This window comes from Arachis ipaensis, chromosome B8, assembly GCF_059453495.1.
Source record: "Arachis ipaensis isolate K30076 ecotype BB chromosome B8, ASM5945349v1, whole genome shotgun sequence".
Taxonomy (NCBI): domain Eukaryota; kingdom Viridiplantae; phylum Streptophyta; class Magnoliopsida; order Fabales; family Fabaceae; genus Arachis; species Arachis ipaensis.
In genome coordinates, this window is record NC_142443.1 from 15355741 (window position 1) to 15374817 (window position 19077).

The 19077-nt window shown below is 34.7% G+C and overlaps 3 pseudogenes; 1 reads left to right on the forward strand and 2 right to left on the reverse strand.

The window, feature by feature from the left end:
• Positions 1-1909: 1909 nt before the first annotated feature.
• Positions 1910-3494, forward strand: LOC107610548 (uncharacterized; annotated as a pseudogene).
• A 2234-nt stretch (positions 3495-5728) lies between these two features.
• Positions 5729-7171, reverse strand: LOC148547294 (UDP-glycosyltransferase 73C6 pseudogene; annotated as a pseudogene).
• A 5185-nt stretch (positions 7172-12356) lies between these two features.
• Positions 12357-18894, reverse strand: LOC148547295 (UDP-glycosyltransferase 73C6-like; annotated as a pseudogene).
• Between the last annotated feature and the right edge of the window lie 183 nt (positions 18895-19077).

The following is a 19077-nucleotide window of genomic DNA, read 5'->3' on the forward strand; positions in this document are numbered from 1 at the left end:
GGCCCCCGCCACTCGGCCGACCTTTTCAAAGAGGTCAGGATCAACACGCAAAGGCAATTAACACTTATCCAAGTAAGTAACTGCCTCCTATATCTCTCACCCACTTCTAGAAGAGAGATCCCAACAACCCTAAGATAAAGGGACGTTATCCACCATCAGAAGTGAAACTACTTCAGCGGTGGTTATTGGTTCCTTCCCTATAAATACACTGACACCCTCGGGTAAATTCAAGGTCCAATACTCTAAACTTGCTTAACCCCTTGCTAACTTAGACATCGGAGTGTTTTCGTAGGTACCATCTCCCATTCTTTGAAACACACAACTCTGACGGCGGCTCCCAGTCAAGAACAAGTCGGACACCACTTTCCTCTAACGTTTGGGCCTTCCATTCAAGCCCAATCATCCGGTTCTAGGTAAACCCCCGAAACAACGTTTTTTGAGAATGTCCTTGTAATATTAAAATATATTTTATCACATAAAATATTAAGATAATTAAAAATATTATTTATATACTAAAATTAATTATCATATATTTTTATATAAAGACATACATAATTTAATTTATTTTTAATGTGTATTTAATATTTTAATAACCAATTAACGATACTAATTCCAGGCCTATTAGCCCTTTTTCATTTTTTCTTTAAGCTTCAGGCCAGGCAAACCTATCAGCTCCCACCATCCGCTCGAAGCCTTTTAAGTAAAAGAATGGATTTCTGAAGTGCTTATGCCCCTTTAGATTAGAGATAGGGGCGCTCATGCCAAGAGAGGCTACCAATAGCCACTATCCCATAAAATATTAAAACTGAAAAAAAAAACCCAATTGTGAAACAAAACCCTAACAATAACATGCCTTTCCAGTTTAATTCTATAACTCTTCTCAGTTTTCTCTTTTCCGTGTTCTGCTTTCGCTTTAGCTTTCGATTTCACCATTGCTATGTTCGCCACTTTGTCTTTGCTTCTGCTGTTCTCGCTTTAAAGTAGGGGTGGCAAAGCGGGCTGGCCCGCCCCAACCCGCCCCGCCCCGCCTAGGCCCGCCACATAAACGGGGCGGACCGTCCCGCCCCGCCAACTAAAATGGGTTCAAAATGCTAGCCCGTCCCGTTTTATGGCGGATTGGCGGGTTGGCGGGCTAGCCCGCTTGACTCTTTTTTTTTTTTGAAAAATAAAATTCATTAAAATTAACCAAAAAATAATAATTAAAAAATCAAATACAAATAAAAAATAGTCAAATTATAATATAATTTTTTTACTATTTTTTTTTTAATTTTTAACTTCAATAAAATTGTTCAAAATAATATTTGTCAATAGAATCATCTTTATTTTAAAAAATAAGTCACATAATTTGAACATATATACAAAATTGTAAAATAAAATAAATAAAGTTAATAACTCAAAAAAGAATAAAAACAAAAAATAAAAAAAAGTGTTTAAAAATTCTATAATTATTAATTTTATAATAATAATCGCTCTTTTATTTAATTAAAAAAAAAGAAAATAAAAATCTTCGGCCCGGCGGACCGGCCCGCCCCGCCCCGCCAAAACCCACCAATTTAGCGGTGCGGGTTTGGCGGGTTTTTTTAATTTGGCGGGCTCCAATTCCTAGCCCGACCCGCCTTTTTTAGCGGGTTTAGCGGATCGGCCCGACGGGCTCGACCCGTTTTGCCACCCCTACTTTAAAGTGCTAATTTTGAGTTTTCTTCATTTTTTATTTTTTATTTATTTGTTTGTGGCAACTACTTAGCTTTTAATTTCTATTGAGATCAATGAATTTTAGTTGTATGGTATTAAATATCCGAATTCGTCTTTTTCATTATTAAAGTAGCTAGACGGTTTCAGGCAATACTGATAATCATAGAGTGGAGAATTGTGTTTCGTGAAGTATCATCAGTTTTTATGTTCAGAGTACATGTTGTGTGCAACGAGATATGCAATCCCTAAACTCCATCGCTTTCTTCTGCCATCATCGAACTTACTTGCTTTTATGCCATATACCAATCGTACAAGGCTATGTCTTCTTCATTCACAGCCGCTTCCATCACGAGATGCTTACAAATTTGATAATGTTGAAGATGTTGTAGCTTTATTTAATTGCATGGTTGATATGCATCCACAGCCATTGATTGTGGAATTAACCAAAATCTTGGGAACGGTTGTAAAGATGAAGTATTATGCCACGGCTATTTATCTTTATACCCAGATGGAGTCAAAGGGCATCCTACCATTTTCTGTTACTTTGAACGTCTTGATCAATTGTTATGGCCATGCAGGTCAGATGGGTTTTGCACTCTCGGTAATGAGCAAGTTTGTTAAGTGGGGTTTTAAGCCAAGTGTTGTAACTTTTACTACAATAATGAAGGGGTTGTGTCTTAATGGTAAGATTTTGGATGCACTCGACATTTATGATAAAATAGTTGCAAAAGGATTTTGGTTTGATGAAGTTATCTACGGAACCTTAATCAATGGGCTGTGTAAGTCTGGAAAAACAAGAGTTGCTCTCCAAAGGCTTTGGAAAATGGAGGGTTAGTTTGTTAGGCCGAATCTTGTAATATACAATATTGTTGTTGATGGTTTGTGCAAAGATGGACTTTTGGATGATGCACTGGATTTGTATTTTAATATGCTTGATCGAGGAATTTCTCCTGATGTTGTCACTTACACTTCATTAATATATGGTTTTTGTCATGTGGGACAATGGAAAGAAGCTAGATTATTGCTGAATGAGATTGTTGTTAAAGACATCGGCCTAGATGTGTATACCTTTAACATAATAATTGATGCATTATGCAAAGAAAAGATGCTATTGCAAGCCCACATTTTGTGCGATGTGATGATTCTAAGGGGTTAGCAACCAAATATTATGACTTACACAATTTTGATGAATGAATATTGTTTGAACAATGAAGTTGATGAGGCAAAAAACTTATTTTATATGGTGATTGAAAGGGGTGTTGTGCCTGATGTTTGGAGTTATAACATCTTGATTAAAGGTTATTGCAAGATTAACAAAGTGGATGAGGCCAAGAATTTGATGAAAGATATGTTTCGTAAGAACATAGTTCCAAACATTGTAACTTACAATTCTCTAGTTGATGGCTTGTGCAAAGCTGGTAGAATCTCGTCTGTACGGGAGATTGTTAATAAAATGCATTATTGCGGTCAACCATTTTCTGATGTAAACACTTATAATATCTTGATGATGCAATTCCATTATTTAAAAGTCTCATCTTTGAAAGAAGTTTGTTCCAAATGTTTAGAGTTACAATATCTTGATTAGTGGTTGTTGCAAGAATAAAAGATTAGATGAAGCCATGAATATTTTCCGAGGTATGTGTAAGAATTTGGATCCAAATATTGAAACTTACAATATATTGTTAGACGCGTTATGCGACAGGCATCAACTTGGCAATGCAATTATACTATTAAACCAAATTGTTGATGATTATATTTGTCCTAATTTGTACACATACAAAATACTTATACATGGTTTATAGAACTCTGCAAGAGTAAAAGAATGCACAGAAGATTTTTCAATCATTTTTTCATCAGAGGAAATCATGCAGATGTCAAAAACATAATCGATCATCTTTTTAAAGGTGGATTATCAGAATAAGGAAGCTCTTGATTTTACAATGGGAAGACAAATAAAACCTCTCTAATACTGTCACTTCTAGAGAAAAGAAAAAAGATGAGGCACAAACTTTTCTGGAAATGATCATTAGATGCATGGCAAGCAATAAGGTCAGTTGTTTTAATTTCCAAGTTGATTTCTGAAGTGACCTACATAGTTCGAAAATGCTTTTTCTTTGGGCCTTAGGTATTGGACTAGCTGTTTCAATTGAGTAGTTAGTTCTAATTAGTTGGAAAATGTTTTCGATTTCCATGTTGATTTCTGAAGTTACCTACATAGGCAGTTTAATTACATTATTTCCAACATACAAAAAAGCATTCTTACTGTTAAAAGATAAACTTGCAGATACCTAGGGATTGGAAAAGTGTCATATAGTTCTTTCGACCACCAGCATTTTTGTTGAGGCAACAGTGATGAAGACTTTACTTGGTGAGTCCACAATTGAGTATTAGTTCCTTTTTCTTCACTAAACTTGTTCCATTTCTCGTTGTTTGGTGATAATGCCAGTGGCTTGGTTACTTCAATTTTGTCTGATGTACCAGGCACAACAAAGTACTCTGATTCATCCTTTATGCTTTCCCTTACATCATTGGTGTCAAACTGAGTACACAAGAGACAGAAACAACTTACTCTGGCAAAAGAAATCCCATGAATGCTAAATTTGTTGGCAATGTGGATTGTAAATGGTAAACACGTATCAGAAACTATGCAGCTCAGCAGCGACACCAACTCTTCGAAAAAGCTTATCCACCGATTCTCACAAAAATGCTTGTTGCATTCAACAAATTAGCGGCATTGCCAAGTGAAGGTAACATATCAAAATTCTCACACCCTTCTAGCAAACCAGCCTCTTGATGTGGAAATTGATGATGAATTAATTGAATCTGATAACTGGAATCATTGTAAGGAGCAAAGGTTTGGGGTTTATGTGATTCTTGCTGCATTTTGTGGGGTTGTGATTACCATGGAAACAACACTCGGCTGAAGCAGTATTTTTTGCAATGTCCATCACTGGGATCATGTGTCCCGGTGTCACTAAAAGAAACACAACGAAATGGAGCTGTGGTGTATGGAATCCATTTTTGTTTTGGTGGATATCGTAACTCGATTTAGTCCATTGAATTTGGGTGGGTTTAATTTGTTTACTTGTGTGACATTTATAACTAACATTCCTTTCCTGGTATGTGTGTCTGCTTTGTTGTTCACAGCACTTTATTTATATTATATATATAAACAAATTTTTCAGAGATAAACACAATCTCTTAAACATTTTTCAATTGCTTGTCGAAATAAATGGCAGCAGCGAGTTTATTATTTGTATTTCAATGAGCTGATTGGGGAAAGAATTGGAACTATCAACCTTTTGATTATATCTTGATGAGGATTAAGGCATATTAGCTGCAAAAAAAAAAAAAGGAAAAAAAGCAGAGATAACACACTTGCAGAACATCAGTATACTTTTGCATAAGCTTATTAAGCTTTTGCCGTCCCTTCTTCAACTTTCCAATTGATGAATAACTCTTATTATCATCCCTTCCTTCCCAAAGTTAGGCTTGTATGTATTATGTAATGTGAGCTTTCATTTTCATCCTTTGTAATGTGTCCAACCGTTTGGATTAAGACAACCACATTGGAAAAAAAAGATGAGGGCAGATTGAGTTGTCTTCACGTCCTAAAGTAAGATCTGCCCCACCGCCTCTCGATTCATCACCACTTCAATTATAGTTGAGTGCTCTATAATGGTTTTATTACCTGATTTTGATAATCTTCAGATCAAAGATCAAATTGAATACTATTTAGGATTTGAACTTAATATAACTAGTTGAGATTAAAGGATTTATCGTTTTAACTACATACATAAATTATTTTACACATTAATTATTTTTAAATTACATATAAAAATGGATTAATAAGCAAGACCATTCTTGGATTCCAAGTGCAAACCGCATATTATACATTGAAGAGCCCTATAGTAAAATATTTTGATAATCCAAACACACAAAGCAAAAATTAAGCATACTAAAAACTCCCACACATTTGCAATTAGTTTGGAAAATCATATTATCATATACCTCCCATGCTTTTATGCAAATTTTCTTAGATAAACACAGTCAAGTTACTATGAGAAGATCCACCTTCTTCTACAGATCTTTTAGAAATTTCTGCTAACTTTCTTATCCTTTCTCTTCTTTCTTCACATTCACCATTATTCTCATTCATTAACTCCTCTATTGCTATTTTAATATCTTCTTTCTTAACCAATTCAACAACATCCTCTTCCTTCCCCCAAGCAGTAGGACTTTTCACACCAACCATCACTCCAACTTTTAGTACTTTGACAACTAGTTTTTCATTCAGAAACTGGTCTGCAAATAACGGCCACGTCAGCATCGGCATGCCAGCGCATATAGCTTCCAAAGTAGAGTTCCACCCACAGTGTGTCAAGAACCCTCCAATTGAAGGATGTGACAGTATTATTTGCTGAGGAGCCCAACCTCGAATTATAAGACTCTTACCTTTGATTCTTTCTTCAAAACCATCTTCCTTAATCCACTTTTCTAGCGCCTCTAATTGATTCCCTTCTCTAATTACCCAAATGAAGGGTCTTCTAGATTCTTCTAAGGCTAAACCAATCTCAATCAACTGAATTGCAGTTACATTACTTAAGCTTCCAAGGCAGACATAAATCACACTCTTTGGCTTTTGAGAATCAAGCCAATTTTGATGCTTCCACTCTTCAACTGAAACACTGTTTCCTCTTTGAACCTTCTCCAACTGATCCTTGTTGCTTAGTGACACCAGACCAACACACCACACTTTATCCTTTCTAACCTTCTTGTACATCCTTTCATACTCAGGCTCCAATTCTTGAAATAAATTCATGATTACTCCATAAGAATCACTTTCAGGTGCATAAATCTCTTCACCAAACCTGCTCCAATTCTCGTCCACCTGTGCCGGTACCTGTGATTTAGTGACTTCAATTTCGTCCGGTAAACCCGGTAAGACGAAGTACTTTATTTCATCCTTAACACTATTCCTCACATTACTTGTATGTAAAGCATCATAACACATTAAACAGAAGCAACTAACTCCAGCGAAAGAAACCCTTGGAATCTTGAATTTCTCAGCGACGTGGATCGTGTACGGCAGACTCATATCGGAGACTATGCAGCATGCCGGCAGCGACAACTCTTCGAAGATCTTTTCCACCGGTTCCCTTAGAAGACTTGCTGCGTTGAAAAAACTGAAAGCATTGCCAAGTGAATGAAGCATGTCAAGATTCTCACATCCTTCTGGCAAGCCGGCTTCTTGATATGGATATTGAAGCTAGATTTGTCGAATCTGGTAATCGGAAGGAATGTAGCGAGCGAAGGTTGATGTGAATCTTGCTGCGTTTTGCGGGGTTGTGACAACCGTGACAATAATATTGTTATTGTGTTGAAGTAATAACTTTGCTAAGTCCATCATCGGAATCAAGTGGCCTTGTGCCATTAATGGAAACAGAACAAAATGGAGCTGTGGTGTTTGGGGAGCCATTTTTGTTTCCTTGGAGATGGATAATTTAGGTTTAGTGTACTGAATAATTTTACTTGGACTCTAGTTTTAATGTTTTATAAACTACATTTCTTTTTTGGTGACGTAAGTGTCTACATAGGCATAAAAAATATTATTTTTAATAAAATTATTTGATAAATATAAAATAAAAATATCCTTTATATTATTAAAAAATTTAAAAATAATATAATCATTACTTCATATATAAAAATATTATCTGAACATCAAAATCAGTTATTATTATATACTTGTATGTAGCAATACTATATAACTAATAAATATTATTATTTTTGTCTAGTATTTAGTCAATAATAATTTGTACTCATATTTATAGAGTTTTACACGTAAAAAATATATAATTTATATTTATATTTACTAAAATTTTATATATATGAATCAATGCATTTTGTATCTATATTTTTTTAGAATTTATACACATAAATTAAAAAAAAATATTTATTAAATATAATTTAATGTTTGTACTAGTTAAATAATAAAAAATATTAAAAATTACTAATTATAAAAATTTTTTATATAAATATATATAATTTAATTTATTTTTAATATATTCTATTTTAGTGATTTATTTTAATGTATGTCCCTAGTTGATTCATATATTATTGTGTGTTGTGTCTCCGAAAATCTCTTAACAATCAACATCATGTGTCTTTGGATCCGATGAAATTATGTATGTATATCTGAATGCACAAAGTGCAAGAGATTTCCCATTGGATTTGACAACCTATCCAATTACTTATTTGAACGTTTCAATCTGTCTCCATGAGTCCATGTACATCCATCCTTCCTATCTTGAGAAATTCATTATCGTTGTTGAATTTAACTAGTTGGTGGAATACGACCACACATATATAAGTTGTTTGTTAAAATTTTTATTTTTATAAGTAAATATAAAAATAGATGAATGGACAAGTTAATTCTTGGTTCTTGGATTCCAAACATACCAAGAAAAAAAATTAAACATACTCAAATGAAAGGTAAAAGCTCTATTACATTACCCACGCATAGAGATTAAACTCACATCTCAATTTTTTTTTTTAAAAAAAAAAAGAAAAAATATGATACTATAATCAAACAATCAAACTGTTGAATTTAGAAAATAATTAATTTTTAATTATGATGATAAATATTTAGTTGAGTTTAAAAAACTATGTTGTATTTAATGTGTATGCTAAGTTTGCGGGTTAAAAACAACTCAATAAGAACTACAATTATGTAAATTAATTTAACTAATTTGGATTGGTTGAGCTCTACGACCTCGCAAGGCACTACTGTAGAGCTCTTTGGGCCTGCCGCTTTCTCAATCGAAAATGAAAACTGTCAAGATTAGCCTACTGAAGAATTCTTTCTATCACCTTACGTAATTTCTTGATAGATTTTCTGCCATCACCTACGCAATTTCAAAGTTGCATTTTTCATGAGAAAAGACACAGAATAAAGGCAATAAAGGCTGCAGATGGAGGGAGGGAAGGATTCATAGATGGCATCGAATCAGCCAGAGCCAGCTGTTTTAGAGTTGTTTTCTTATGCTGAACATTCCAGGATGAATATTTTTAGTTATGTTTGTGGATGTGGTGTTTGGTTGATGTATATGAATTTAAGCATTACCACACGCTTCTTTTAGAGAAATAGAGTCTCTTAAGCTATTCAAATCCCTACCTATGGTGGAGGAGACCTCAAGTAACGTAACCGGGCGGTCAGCTCACTCATTCGCTTAAGCAAATGTCAGAAGTTTAATTTGAATCCCACATTGTGCATGTAGGCATGGCAATTTTCCCCGGCGGGGCGGGTATCCGTAGGGATTTACCCACCGGGGAACGGATTTGGGGAGGGATTTTACCCCGCGGGGACGGGGGGCGGGGACCCGTTAAATAAACGGGGCGGGGGCAGGGATCGAAGTCCCCGCCCCGTGGGTACCCATGTAATACCCATATGTACAAAATGACAAAAATACCCTTATATATATATATATATATTAGTTTCACATGAATGTGTGAAAGTGAAACCTTAAATCCTAATTTCATTCACTCAGTGCCGTCACTTTCTCTAAGCCTCTCTTCTCAAATTCGCAAATCTTCTCCAGTCTCCACCTCTCCTCTCACCGTGGTTTGCCACCTTCGTCCCCCTCACTGCCGTGTTCCCCTTTCTCACCGCTTCTCTCCTCTCACTCTCAAAATCACCGCAGAACCATCGTCTTGCATATGAGAAATCTGGCCGAGGAGAAAATCACTGTTGCGCCCATCGCGTGCCTAACCCAGCCCGAGAAGAATCGTCAAAGGCAGAAGCGTTGGCACGTTGTCGTCTTCGTCGAGTGAGAAGCAGAATCGTCGCCGTTCAGATAGATCGTTGGAGGCAAAATCGTGTTTGTTGCAGTTCAGTCTTCGTCGCCGCTGTTGGTCGCCATGGCCGCCATTCCTTCCACAAACTCAGCCTCTTTGATTTCTGTAATTTTTATTTACCTTAAACATTTATTAATTACTATGGCATTGTTGAGATTTTCTGTGATTTTTTAAGTTAGCCTCTGTGATTTTGCATTAGTTGCTGCCTCTGTGTTAATGATGGAATTTTTTGCCTGTCATTATGCCTCATATGAGTTTATTTAATTGAATCTATAGTATTTGTTAGTCAATCAATTTTGCAGTGGCTAAAAGAAATTTGGTTAATTTGATTGAGGATATGCGATAATAGATAACTGAAGGTTTGAATTTTTCATTGATGATTGTCTTTTTTCTTCAAGTTTTTCCTAAGTTTTTTCTATTTTTTCTTTATTTTTTTAATTTCTTTTAAATATCCGCGGATATCCGTGGGGACCTAAATCCCCGGCGGATACGGGGTCCCTGTTACCCGCCGCAGGGACGGGTCGGGGACAGGGACAGATTGTGGAGGCGGGGGGCAGGGGGTGGGGGGCATGTCCCCGCCCCCATGGGGACCCGTTGCCATCCCTATGTGCATGCAACAGGCGCAAAAAACAAAAAAAAATACAAATTAAATCTCTGTATTATATTTAGTATAAAATATACAAAACTGAGTTATGTCTTAATATTTTAAATAATACAAATTACTAAAATGTCCTTAATAAAATCAAAACCTACCCCTTTTTCTTTCCTTTTCCCTACCCGCCATCTCCCTTCCTGTTTCTCCTCTCTCTCTGGCAAACCAGTAGCGACGTTTCCGTTTTCCACGACAACAGTAGCAGCGATGACAATACTTATGACCGTCGTATCTGTCATTATGTTTATTGTATCGTGTTCATTGTCTATATTGCGTCATGTTCTGCCGTCGTTACAGTTGCGCCGTGCCAGTTTTATGCCGTGCCGCCTCTATTTAGATCGTGCTGCCGTGTTTGGTCTGTCGTGCCACTTCAGTTCTAGTTTTGCATTGCCTCTATTATTCTTTTTTCTATTCCTTTTGAAATCCTATTGTATTATGAGATTGTTGAATTTGATTTTAATTGTTGTTGTTTTTGGTATTATTATTGTTGTTGGTGGTGGAATTTGGTATGATGTTTTGAGATTATTGTTGTTGTTGTTGAATCTGATTTATGAGACACTGTTCTTATTGTGGCAAAGGTATGGTGGTGGGGTGAGAGGTGGAGTGGGATTAGAGGTGAAGGGTAGACTTGGAATATAAAATTTTGAATGAGGATATTTCAAAAATAAAATGTTATTAAAGTTTTAGTCTCAATTCCCAAAAATTTTAATTTCCTGAGTCTCCACTTTCTAGAAGTATTGAAGGGACTGAAATTTTGAGGACAGAGACTAAAATTTTAGTTCTCTCTGGCTACCAAACACAATATTAAGTTTCGGTTTTTCAATCTCAGTCTTAGTATCCCTTACCAAACGGTACCTTATGGCTACACATTTTTTAATTTTGAATTAAAAATTTTTTATTTATAAATTTGATCCACCGATTTGTCTTATTGAAAAAATAAAAAAATTAGCTACTCACAAATCAGATCTCAAATTTGAATTCATCACTCCAGAAATTTAATCCTCAATTTTTAATTTAAATTTTGTCTAATTCAGTAATTTCAAATATAAACCTCATATTTAATTTTTATAATTAAAAAAAATCACCTCCATATTGAATTAAATTAAAACACCCAACTTTTTCATGATTAAGGACATCACATGATCACAACAACAATTTTCATTAAAAAATGAGCCTAGAAAAAAATAATCATACACATGCAAACAGATATTGTGCCATTAGCTTTTGACAAATTGATTATGCAAAAATCAAAATATCTTGGATAAACATAGTCAAGTTGCACTACAACAAACAAGATTTTTCGCAATGGTCAAAAACCGTTGCCGTAGATTGAAAAATCGTTCCCAAAACTTTAGGCAATGCTTTTGCAACGGTTTTTTACCTGTGGTATATGCGGCCGTTACCAATGCTCAAAGGCAACGGTTTTTTACCTAAGGCAACGGTAACAGAAAAACCGTTGCCACAGTTAGTGGCATAGACAACGGTTTTGACAAAAAATTTTAAACAACGATTTTGATCCGTTATTCGATAAGCAACGGTTTAGAACCGTTCCTATTAATGATCCAACGGTTTAATACCGTAACTGAATAGGCAACGGTTTACCGTTGGTGCCAGGTTTCGGCAACGATTTTAAAACCATTGCCAGTTTATAGTCATCTAGGACAACGGTTTTAAAGCGTTACCATTGATGTCGTTTTTTGGCAACGGTTTTAATACCATTGCCATTTTATAGTCATCTAAGACAACGGTTTTAAAGCGTTACCATTGGAGTCGTGTTTTGGCAACGGTTTTATTATGTAGTCATCTTTGACAACGGTTTTAACACCATTGTCTTTTGTAACTATTGACAACGATTTTTTTGTAATATATCATTTTTTATTTACAATAGTTTTCTCGTGAATAAAATTAATTTCAGTTTTTTTAATTATTTAGTGTCAATAAATAATCTAAACTATTTGAATCAAGTCACTAAAGAAAAATAATTCAACATTTCCCATCAAATTTAACTTATAAAAATTGTTGTAAGATCCACAATATCATCTAAGTTTGCAAAAAATATAATAACAAAAGGGAGTTGAAATAACTAAGTAGCAAATAGTCATCATGTCCACAAGTTCATGACTTTTATCCTGTAACATTTGTTTTTAAAAATTTGACCTTAATCAAGTTCGATTTCTCCTTCAACATAGTTTTCCTGTAAACAAAAAAAATCAAATATAAAACTACACATCTTTAATACTAATAATGTTAAATAAAAATGTTTGAGAGAGAGAGGACAAACATATATATCATAACATTCTTCTATTTAGATACACAAAACAATTGAATCAACATCATCATAATCAACCATTATTTAAGATATGATAACATATAGAAACTTTAACAACAAATAATACCTCTTCATGCGCATTATTGTTCGGATTGCCTAAAGTGCTTCCTAATTGAGCAGCTAACATGTCAAGGTCCACTCCTGAGCTTTTTTGTTGCAGCATCATCTTAACAAGCGATTTTATTTCATCTACTTCTTTTTGCATCACATCAACCTTGTTCTCTAATGTTGCTTTCTCAGTTGCATATTGCTGCTTAAGGGTGGCAATTTCTTCAATTTTCTTCAACAAAGTTGGTGTGGTAACTCTTCTGTGACATCGCACTCTCCCTGCCTTCTAATTTCGGCAGCATTCTGGCAGTAAATAGGACATTTCTGAATTTAAACAAACAGCAAAATTAACCCATATGAACTCACTAGAATCAAATCAGCACTAATCATGATCAATTTATATGAATTAAACGGCAGCAAGCAAAAATGGCAATCAGCAGCAATATAAAAATTAGCATAATAAGGCCATCATCATCATTGCTCAATCAAAACAAGGCATGAAATCAGCTATTAACAAGGATAAAATAACACTATACAATTTGAAACAAAACTGCAACAACCATCATTTGTCAATTAAAAAGCTCAGAAAACCATTCAAACCAGGCATCAGCAACAACCAAAAAGTTCAACCTAAATCCACTACAAATCAGATATAACTTCTTAACCACCTATAATCCACTAAGCATGCATAACTAAACTGAATAATTTAACAAAAACTGAACAAACTAATTAAACTAAGAAAATGTAAACAGGAAAAAAAATTGAGAACCTGCAGAAGCAGAAACAGAAAATGGCAAGGGGAGGGAGAATGAAGGCAGAGCAGTGTCGACCCAAAGGTGGCTACTGGTGGCGCACGGTGGAGGATGAGCGCAGAAACAGGGGAACGGTGGTGTTTTTTTTTTTCTGGTTGCGAAGACAGGGGAGGGCAAAAATGGAAGAAGAAGTCAAGAGGAGAAAGGGAAAGAAGGAGATATTTTCTTCACTGTTGTCTCTATACAAAGATACTAATTATATACCATCCCTCTTATTGATTTAATTTATAAGATATTTAATTGAAAAAAAAAGAACAAATTAAAGTAACATTTTGAGTTGAATTTGGTCACGAAACAAAACTAAAGTAACAAATTACCAAATTCGATTGACAAATTGGAATTCAATTAACACACAAATTTTTAGAAATTTCGAGAGCACTCTGGCAGTAAATAGGACGTTTCTGAATTTAAACAAACAGCAAAATCAACCCATATGAACTCACTAAAATCAAATCAGCACTAATCAGGATCAATTTATATGAATTAAATGGCAGCAAGCGAAAATGGCAATCAGCAGCAATATAAAAATTAGCATAATAAGGCCATCATCATCATTGCTCAATTAAAACAAGGCATGAAATCAGCCATTAACAAGGATAAAACAACACGCACTATACAATTTGAAACCATTCATTCCAGGCATCAGTAGCAACCAAAAAGTTCAACCAAAATCCACTACAAATCAGATATGACTTCCTAACCACCTATAATCCACTAAGCATGCATAACTAAATTGACTAATTTAACAAAAATTGAACAAACTAATTAAACTAAGAAAATGTAAACAGGAAAAAAAATTTGAGAACCTGCAAAAATCTATTAACATAATAGTAAAAAATCAGATCACATATTAAAAGAACCAAGAATCTATAAGAAATGCACCTGTTCATAAACAATTACACCAAAAATAAAAGTCAAAAAAATTATTCTATGTTGAAAAGAGAAATCTCTTTAAGATCAGAATCATCATCATATTCAGCTTGTTGTAGAACAAGTGAAGGTTTCTCAATGATATATAACTAAAAAATCAAACAATAGAATTATCAAGTTTAGCAACATAGAAATCCAGAACACAATGCACTAACAAAACGTGTTCATCTTCAAATAGACAGCATCATCATATGTTTCTTCTACTACACTCTATCCCCAAGAAAAAATCTAAAACAATTAGTACAATGATGAGTTTTGCTAACTAGAACTCAAATTAATGAACAATGCACAAACAGTTTTTGAACAATACAAATTTGAACAATGCACAAATAGCCAAATACAAATTTCCCTTTCTATCTTATTAGCCAAATAAAGCCTCAAAACAGTTTTTGAACAATGCACAAACATCACCACTTTCCTTTCTTCTTCTTAAATCCAACAAAAATACCCAACAGCCAAAGCCCTAACTAAGCAACAGAAAATAAGAGAAGAACACTTACCATAGATGACAACCCACAAACGGCCGATGCAGTGAAGCAGCAGCAGCAAAGAGACAACCCACAGATGACAACCCTTTTTTTGATTTTAAAGAGACAAACTACAACAGCAACAAAGAATAAAAATAGTAATTTTAGTCAATATTCTTAAAATACTTATCAAAAATCAAAAGCAATATTAAAAAGAACACAAAATGAGAACAACATTTTGAGATAACAAATTACCAAATCAAAATTAGAATAGCACTGTACCAAAAAGTATTTCAATTGAAACTCTTCTTAAATGCCTTTTATAATTGAGGTCCAAAAAATTATTTTGTTAATATAATTTGGCCCACTTTTAAACTAAAGGACTTATAATAAAGTATATTTAAGTCTGTCAATTGAAGGTCTTTTATATAAAGTTTAGTTCTGATGAAGTTGTAGAACAGAACCCATGACCAAAATAAAAAAGAAAGGAGTTTTGTAACTTTTCGTACAAGAGTGGCAACTGGCATGCATGGTAGTGCACTTATAGGTAGGAAGTAGCAACTAGCAAGCAATGATCAGGGTAGTTCAAAGAAGAAAATGATAAATTTTATTCTCATTAAACTAATTCAAATGAAAAAAAATTATCTATTCCATCAAATATTTAAAATAATAAATATTTCTCCTGATTAATTGAGGCATGTAGGAAGAAGAGTAGAATTTATGCTGATCTCTAAGTCAAATAGTTGGAATAAGCATGAAATTCCTCTGTTATCCCAGATGAAACCAACCAATATGAAAAGCAGTCCACAACTCACTGAAATAATAACATTATACAACAAGGCTAAAATAAACAAAGCAGATAAATAAAATAAAAAATAAACAATTGAGAAACAGCGATATAGAAATTACTCTATAATCCTCAATAAAGAGTTATTGGGAATCCACCATAGAACACCTCACAGAAAGCAGAGAAACAGAACCATAATGCCACCGAACACACTACTCGCAGATAATAAAAGTTTTGCTACCTTAAATAACAGACTAACCTAAGCCCCAGGTTCATTTCACAAGTACGCAGTCCAAATTCAAACTAGAACAGAAACTCAGTCAACATTCAACCCTCATCTTGCTCATGTTCACAAACATCACCACTTTTCACAGCCAACAAAAATACCCAACAACCAATCAAGCCCTAACTAAGCAACAGAAAATCAGAGAAGAAGACCACTTACCACAGATGACAACCCACAAACGGCCAATGCAGCGAAGCAGCAGCAGCAAAGCACAATCCACAATCAGCCAAGACAGTGAAGCAGAAGCAGCAAGGTAGAAGCAGCGAAGCAGAAGCAGAACAGGGGAGAAGCAAGGACACCGTGGAGAAGCAGTGAAGCCTCGGAGAGGGGAGAAGCAGCGACGCCGCGGAGAGGAGAGACTCAGCAACGCCGGGAAGAAGGAGGCAGCGACGATTCGGGAAGAACGCAGCGACGATGATGGTGCGACGATGGTGAGTTGCGATTTGAGGCTTCCTGGTGACTTGCGATGATGGTGCGATTTATGGCTTCATGGAGAGCTGCGGTGCGATGACGTCTCTGATTCTGATGGCGTGGGTTAGGGTTCGGTACGATGGAGGGAGGAAGAGCGTTCTTTGCTCTTTGGTTTCGAAGAGAAGATGAAGGCTTCCTTAGTTTCGTTTTGCTGTATTCCTTTATTAATTAGGAAAAAATTAATAATCAATAATAGATATATAATATTTATTTTAAAATTATTTTAATTTTATTTCTTTATATTAATATTTATTATATATTTATAATAAAAATATATAATATTTATTATAAATTTATTTTAGCTTTATGTGTTCAAAATATAATATTTTTTATATATTTATACTAATATATAATATTTATAATAAATTTATTTCAATTTTATTTTTTTAAAATAATATTTGTTATTTATTTATAACAGTAGTTTTTGAGTATTTTATAAATTCAATATTTATAGAAAAAATAGTTTCAATTTATATAATTATCTGAAATTATTTTTATTAGTATTGTTTAATTTGTATAATTATTTAAATAATATTAGAAAATCGTTGTTTCATAAATAATTGTTGTAATGGTTGTAAAACCGTTCTTTAAAATAGTCAAAGAGAACGGTTTTATTTTGTTACTATAGCATAATGAAAAAATAAACTTCAACAGCAACACTATAAAAACCGTTGTCTAAGACCATCTAATGGAACGGTTTTAAAGTGTAGCATTTCGGCAACGGTTTTAATGCGTTTCTTTTGTGCAATTCTTTAAACAACAATAAAAAACCGTTGCTTAAAGCCAAATCATGGTAACGGTTATAAAACCGTTCTTTAAAATAGTCAAACAGAATGGTTTTAATTTGTTGCTAGAAATTGATGAAAAATTGAATTCAACAGTAACACTTTAAAAAACCATTGTCTAAACCTATCTAAGAGAATGATTTTAAGGCATTGCAAAATTTGGCGTTGCTAAAGGCCATATTTGTTGTAGTGTTGCTATTAGAAGATCCACCTTCTTCTACAGATCTTTTAGCCATTTCAGCTAACTGTCTTACCCTATTTCTTCTCTCTTCAAAATCAGCATCATTCTCATCCATTAACTTCTCTATTTCTATTTTAATATCTTCTTTCTTAACCAATACACCAATCTCCTCTTCCTTCCCCCACACCATTGAACTCTCTGCACCAACTTTCACTCCAACTTTGAGTACTTTGACAACCAATTTTTCATTCAGAAATTGGTCTGCGAACAACGACCACAACAGCATCGGCACACCGACGTAGATAGCTTCTAAGTTAGAGTTCCAGACACAGTGTGTCAAGAACCCTCCAATAGAAGGATGTGATAGTATTAGTAGTTAAGGAGCCCAACCTCGAATTATAAGACTCTGATCTTTGATTCTTTCTTCAAACCCATCTTCCTTAATCCACTTTTCTAGCCTTTCTAATTGTCTCCCTCCCCTTATGACCTAAATGAAAGGTCTTTTTGATTCTTCTAAGGCTAAACCAATCTCAATCAACTGAGTTGCAGTTAGATTACGTAAACTTTCAAGGCATACATAAATTACACTATTAAGCTTTTGAGAATCAAGCCATTTTTGGTGCATCCACTCTTCAATTGAAACCTTGTTGCCTCTTTGAGCCTTGTCCAAGTGATCCTTGTTGGTTAGTGACACCGGACTGACGCACCACACTTTATCCTTTCTAACCTTCTTGTACATTCTTTCATACTCAGGCTCCAATTCTTGGAACGACTTCATGATTATTCCATAAGTGTCTGCTTCGGCCGCATGAATCTCTTGATAAAACTTGTTCCAACTATCATCTGCTGATCCTGGTACCTGCGCTTTGGTGACTTCAATTTCATCAGGTAAACCCGGAATAACAAAGTACTCTGTTTCATCCTTTATGCTCTCCCTCATATTACTGGTGTGCAAAGCTTCGTAACACATGAGACAATAGCAACTCACTCCAACAAAAGAAATCTTTGGAATGTTAAACTTCTTAGCGATGTGGATTGTGTATGGTAGACTCATATCAGAGACTATGCAGCTTGGTGGGGGTGACAACTCTTCAAAGATTGTTTCTACAAGTTCCCTTAGAAGGCTTAGTGCATTGAATAAAGGAAAAGTCTAGGGGCCAGTAACTTTATTAAATTCTGGCCATCATGTAACCAGCAAAGAAAAGTGAGCCATTGGATGAAATCTCACACCATTAAAATCATCATTGATGGTTATTTGATGGCTACAATTCACAAAAGTTGCTGGCCCCCTAGCACTCCTCTTGAATAAACTCAAGGCATTGCCAAGTGAATGAAGCATGTCAAGATTCTCACACCCTTCTGGCAAACCTGCCTCTTGATATGGAAACTGAAGCTGAATTAGTCGAATTTGGTAACTGGAATCGATGAAACAAGAGAAGGTTGATGTGAATCTTGCTGTGTTTTGTGTGGTTGTGATTATTGTGACAATAACATTGTTGCGCTGAAGCAATAACTTTGCTATGTCCATCATTGGAATCATGGGGCCTTGTGCCATGAATGGGAAGATAACGAAATGGAGCTGTGGTGTTTGGGAAGCCATTATTCTTTTTTGGATATGGTAATTTGCTATCTATAAACCGCATTCCTTTCTTGGTGATGTCAGTGCATACATCAGGCAACTATATATCATTGTCTAATTTTTATTTTTATTTATTTATTTATTTTTGTGGGTGTCTCGTATCAACTGCATTTGTTTATAGAGACAGGATACAGACACACAAAA